The sequence below is a fragment of the Chinchilla lanigera genome, unplaced genomic scaffold (assembly GCF_000276665.1).
Source record: "Chinchilla lanigera isolate Chin_1 unplaced genomic scaffold, ChiLan1.0 scaffold00052, whole genome shotgun sequence".
NCBI classification, from domain to species: domain Eukaryota; kingdom Metazoa; phylum Chordata; class Mammalia; order Rodentia; family Chinchillidae; genus Chinchilla; species Chinchilla lanigera.
This window is the reverse complement of record NW_004955453.1, coordinates 5,467,902-5,473,901: the sequence shown is the minus strand read 5'-3', so window position 1 is coordinate 5,473,901 and position 6,000 is coordinate 5,467,902. Positions and strand designations below refer to the sequence as shown.

The following is a 6,000-nucleotide window of genomic DNA, read 5'->3' as shown; positions in this document are numbered from 1 at the left end:
TATGTCTGTTAATGTTTCCCTCCTTTTATCCTTAAAATAAAAAAAAATTAAAAAAAAAAAATAATAAAAAAAAATTATCTGCTACTATTACTCCTGGCTGGTAATTATGGGTGTGCTTTTTTTTTTTTTTAAGAAAATACACATATCAGGTTTCTTGCACATTTTCCCCCGGCCAATAGCACCAACTCTTGTCACAGCACAGATCTCAGAAAAAACAAATGCCAGCAGATGGAGCGCATGCTGGTGACTCGTACACAGAAATTCAAAATGTCAACTTTCTCCCCACAATTAGCCTTTAGAATCAGAACTCCAGGAAGGAAATTAAGCACAAGACTAACCCCAAAGGGTTTCCACTGAAGTCAGGTAAAGTCAGTCATGTTCGCCAGAAGCACCCTGGGTCATTCACAGGAGGACGAGTGAGAGCAGAGCCTCCCCAGATAACAGGGTCATGACGTCAAGCTCAACGAAGGCCACAGGGTGCAGGCCACAGAGGTCCCTTTTAGTCATCTGCATATCACAGTGATACAGGGGAAAGAAACTCCCAACCTGAATGACACCTGGGACGAGTTCATGTTCTCTAAAATCGAAGAATGAATTTTAGCAAAAGCAGAGGTTAAGAGCAGAATATACTCATAGAGGGAAAGAAACCGTCTCTCTGGGAGAGGGACAGAAGGGGACCCCAGTGGGTTGCCAAGGACCCTGCCTTTCCTAGGGATTTTTATAGAGCAAATCCATGAGGTGAGGTGGGTCCAAGGTGGGGAACCTGGGAACTCACTAGGTAGGCATGAGGTGGGACAGAACTATGATCAACCAATAAGATTACAAGTATAACGGTTCAGGTAAAGTTGATTAAATCAGGATCAAATGGGGAAGTGAGTCATATAGCAAGAGGGCATGAATACAGAACTGGCACTTTTCCTGGAGGGGGCTGGGTCAGTGACTTTTTCAATGTGATACCTATTTAGAATATCAATCCCTGATGTCCATCCCTAGGGAAGTAAGCGGGTGCATTTGTTTAATCTTTTGTCTTGAGGGCTGGCCCACAGCTGCAAGGTATCTTATCTTCCATACTGGCTCCCTCAAGGGCCCAGCCCGGTCTGACTGCCTATGATATTTTTATCTAATAGTTCTATCTACTCAGCTGCCTACAAGACAAGCCACCTTTCCTACAATGTTTTGTAGTAAAACAGTACAAAATGTTTCCACATGTGAAACTTCACTCTGATTTCCATGAGGATTTTTTTTTTCAGGTTATACAGATTTGTGCTACCCCAGACTCCAAATATGCTGGTCTGTGCTCGTGCACAAAGCTTCATACTGGTTCTGTGCAAAAATGGAAGCCCACACCGACTCCTCCTGGTCTGAACAGAGGTCCAGGACAGCACTCTTTAAAAAGCATGGATATTTGCTGTCACCTTGGGTTCTTTCTCCAAGTAGGCAGCAGAAATAGCCTTTATATGCTGACATAAACAAAGCTAAAAATGTTAGGACCTTTGGAAGCACTCTAAACATTTTTAAACTCCAGCCCTTACTGAAATTATGTCACTTAATTCCCTAAATCCTTAATATTCCCTTCCAATAATTGGGTGCAGACGATGTCCATGTCACAGGGCCATGGCACACGGAAGATGGTACAGGGCAGAAAATGCAACTGATGTCTCATTAACATCCTGAATTTAAAGTAAGCTAAGTGCAGTGGAGGATACTTGATTAAATTGCAAAATGCCTTGCAGAAAATGGACATATGATATTATGCTCATCTAAATATGGAAGCTCATACTTCTCACATTTTCATGTATTTTAGCAACTTGAAAAAGCCCTTCAGGCAAAAGTCAAATTGGGCTGCTGTGTCTTATTTTAGATTCCACACCATTTTTTTAATCCCCCATACCTACCCTGTGTGGAGAAACCTTAACAATAGAGAAATAAACTTTGATTGAAAATAGTTCAAGTTTGGAGAAAATGATCCGATGCCACTACAAGTTCCCACTCTCTGCACCCAAGCCCAGCCTCTCCCCTCTGCGGCTCCAGACCAAGCCCGGTCCTCACCCCTCATCCATCAGCTTGCCGAAGACTCTTCCCATTCAGGACTCCTCCAAAGCTTCCCCAGGTGATCATGTTATCGTCACTTCTGTTGTGTTTTCATGACATATACAGAACTCATTCCTTCTAATAGTTTACTCTACGCTAAACAGAAATGCTTCCTGCATCAACACTCAATTGGCCTAATTTGTATGATTTTGCTTCACGCTGTGCTATTCACACCCACTGTATCCTTGCTTACCAGCCCTTGCAAGTACACGAAACCAAGCTGAGACTCCAAAATTACACAGGAACAAAAGATAATGGTAAAAGACCATTTTTAAAAACCTGTACAGAAATGAAGAAGGGTTGTAGGAAAAGAAACATACTAAAGAAAGTATTTATGGAATTGCGAGGAGGAGACAGAATCAAGCGAGGAAGAGCAAAAATCTCTGAAGTTGGTACAGACAGAGGCCTGAAGGCAGATCCATAAGTATTTGTGGAATGTATAAACGGCTCCTTCTAAGCAGCTGCAGGTATTTACTCTGCTCCTTTGCTTCAATTTTCCTGTTCCTCCCAAAAATTGTAACTGCAGAAAATAAACTATGTAAACGACGATTCCGATGTCCTACATAATTAATGACCTTTGAATCCTTTACAGTTTTGGAACATTTCACATCGCCTGGGCCTCTCCTGACTCCCTGGAAAACTGTCAAGCCAGAATCCTCAGAGCCCTTTCTCTGCATTCGAGCCCTAAATGACATCCCACTGCACAGATCACATAACCACCTCGGGCTGAGATTTGCAACGCAGCTCAAATGTTCTGCCCAGAAATTGTGTGGAAACTAACTGCAGTCATGTAGAAGAGACCGCTGTGTTCACTGCGCCGGCCCAAGAGGGCGGGCAGTAACCTTGCTTGCTTTATCCATCCCTCGGCAGCTATTGTATTCCAGGGAGAGCTTTCTCCTTCTCTTCCGGAGTCAGATCATCAATCCCTTATTGACTTGGAAATATCCTGTTTTACCACAGAATCATCATTAAACCAGAAACTCTCCTCTAGTTTGAACTTGGAAAGAACTAATGCCTGTGGCTCAATTAAATGCTGATCTTAGCCTCAAAATGCCCATTATGTGAAAAGAAGTTGAGCACAGAATGATTGCCCTGTTGCCGATAAGTAACAGATGTGCAGGTTTAGGCCAAGTTTCTTGGGATTATTCTTGAAGTACAAGAAAAGGCACTCTGATGGAAGGAAACCATACAACAGTTCATGGCAGATGTTGGGGGTGACATTTGTCCTGTTTCTTTGCCATACAGGTGGTGGATTTCTAGACAGATCAGGACAAAAGCAATAGTAGGATAGCGTCTTCTTTGAATCTGTCTTACCTCACACTCCCTAGAAACAAAACAAGCTCCTAAAAGACTTTCAGGTGAATGATAACCTGGGGCTGGGACTGAGTAGACATCCCAGATCTGAACCACCCCTGTTCAAGGTGGCCCAGGCAAACTGAATCATCTGCTACCAGCCAAAGGCAAAGCATCCAGAACAAAGTGCTGTCTGCCATATTTTCCTGCCCTGCAAGCAAAATTTGCCTCAAATACAAAAGGAATGTGATTGAAATTTAGTTTGGATAGAGCAATTAAAAATATTTTGCCAAAAGTGTGCAATTCATAATAATACTTTTTAAAAATACTTCGATTGACATCATTAGTCTTTAGGAAAATGGTTATCAAAACTACAGTTAGATGCTACCTCAGACATGCTCAGATGGCAAGAATCAAATGATGATAATAATGATAATTATTAGTTAGTATATGAAGAAATTAAAAACACTCATACATTACCAGTGGCAATGTAAAATGATCTGGCAACTGAAAAATCAGTTTGGCAGTTTCTCAAAAAAGTCAAACATAAATTATCATGTGATCCAGTCATCCCACTCCTGAGGTGCTCACACAAAAGAATTGAAACCAAGAACTCAAACAAATATTTTTTGAGTGCTGAGATGATGTCACAAGTGGAAAATTCCACACATGACCTCGTGCAATAGTTCACAGTCAAAACACAAAATAAATGTAAAATATTGCATAAGATTACCTTTAGGCTATGTGTATAAGGTAGAAATGAAACATCCATGAATTTCCTCTGCAGAATTTGGTCTCATCTCCATATGATCTCATTATCATATGCAAATATTCCCCCAAAATCTAAAACACCTCCACTCCCATGGGTTTTGGGTAAGGGATACCCAATCTGTACATCCATAAAATGGAATGTGATTTAGTCGTGTAAAGGAATAAAGCGCTGAAATATGCTACAACACAGACGAACTGGAAAATACTGTGCTGAGTCAAAAAAAAACGGACAAAACAGGCCATTTACTAGGAATCCATTCATATGAAACACGCGGACCAAGAGAATCCTGAGGGACAGAGGCAGATTGATGGCTGCCAAGGGCCAGGGGAAAGAACAGGGAGTAACTGCTTGAGGGATGTGGGGCTTTCTTTGGGGGTGGTAAAAATGTCTTGAAACTGGATAGAAGTGATGGTTACACACGCTGTAAACATACTGAACGTACTGCCTCTGAACTGTTCATCTTCCAATGATGTTTGGGATCTTTTAAGACTTTATAAGACCTTTATGCAGCCTTTTGTATGGCATTGCTCACCTCAGAGAAGGAGGTTTTCTCTGCAGCCCTCCTCACCTCCTTGGGTGCCATCTCGCCCAAGCCCCGCACCCCTTTCTTACCCCCCCTGCCCGTTCTGTCTCTTTGTGCAGCTCCCTGCATACCTCCCCTTGGCTTATTTCAGTGTGACACAGCCCCTGCTCTGGGAGAAAAAGTTCTTTTGACCCAGTTTCTCACTTGGTGCCATCCCAGAAGTCCTTCCTTCTGAAGCCACGCAGTTTACCTAGGTCATCCTTGGTCCCTGGAACCTGGCTTCCTGCCCTGCCTGTGTGGTCTTCCCGGCAGCACTTCCGGGGGACTCTTGGGCCTGTCCTGTAACAGGAAGTCCAGGCCCTGGGGGAGCCCTGGATGCAGGCCAATGTTCTGAAAGGCAATTGCTCAATGCCCTTGCTCCTTCTTACTATCTAGAAAGCTCCCAACAATATGTACTGGAAAAGTTGATTTTGTCCACTTTAGGCTTCCATAATTTTAACTGGCCAGTCTGCACTTTCTCTTTCCAACAGGGATTTAGGGAGCATCTGGTTTGCTCCTGATCTGACTCCCTGCTTGCTGCTGGCTGAGAAGGTGGCGAGGTGGGGAGGGGCCTCCGGCTTGGGTGTCACAGGGGACACAGAGCCACCACCCAGGGATGAGTACAGGACAGCAGGAGCTGGCCAGGACGGCATGCCGCCAACCAGACAAACACCAGGTGTCCAACTGGCTTTTAGCAAACCTACCCGGACCTCTTATCAAGAAGCTATTCAATGAATTACTACAAAGGAGAAATGAAACCACAGATAGCTAAAACCACAGGTGCTTAGAAAAATACATTAAAGGCCAGAAAGATCAAAAAAGAAAAAGGAGGAGGAGAGGAAGTAGAAGAGAAGAAACAAAAGAAGACAGAAAGATCCAGAAAAGGGGGCTGAAGGCCTGGGCCAAGGCTGAGGTTGTCAAAATGTGGTTTCTGGTCTCTAGGTTTGGGTTGGGGTCTCTGAGAAACCTTCAAGTAGTCTGCGAGGTCAAAGCTACGCAAGCACATTAAGTCTTGCTTCTTTTGCAGTGCTGCCGTTGGCCCTGACGGGGCAAAGCAATGGAGAAAAGCTGCCAGTGTCTAACACGGGATTTAAAGCCATGGCTTTGTGGCAGTATCTTTGGGTCTTCAGCACCACCTGACAACGCAGGGGGAAAATGTCAGTTCCACTTAGCACATCAGTTCTTGATGAACTAGTAAAAGCTGAAAAGTCATGCTGCCTCAGCCCATGGGCACCCGTCTTTTATTTTGAGACAAGGTCTTGCCAAGAAAGTAAGTTTCTTA

The 6,000-nt window shown here is 43.6% G+C and overlaps 1 protein-coding gene across 1 annotated transcript in view; it reads right to left on the bottom strand.

The window, feature by feature from the left end:
• Dner (delta/notch-like EGF repeat containing) overlaps window positions 1-6,000 on the bottom strand; it is a gene marked incomplete at its 5' end in the record, with an annotated part of 308,295 nt that overhangs the window by 141,649 nt on the left and 160,646 nt on the right.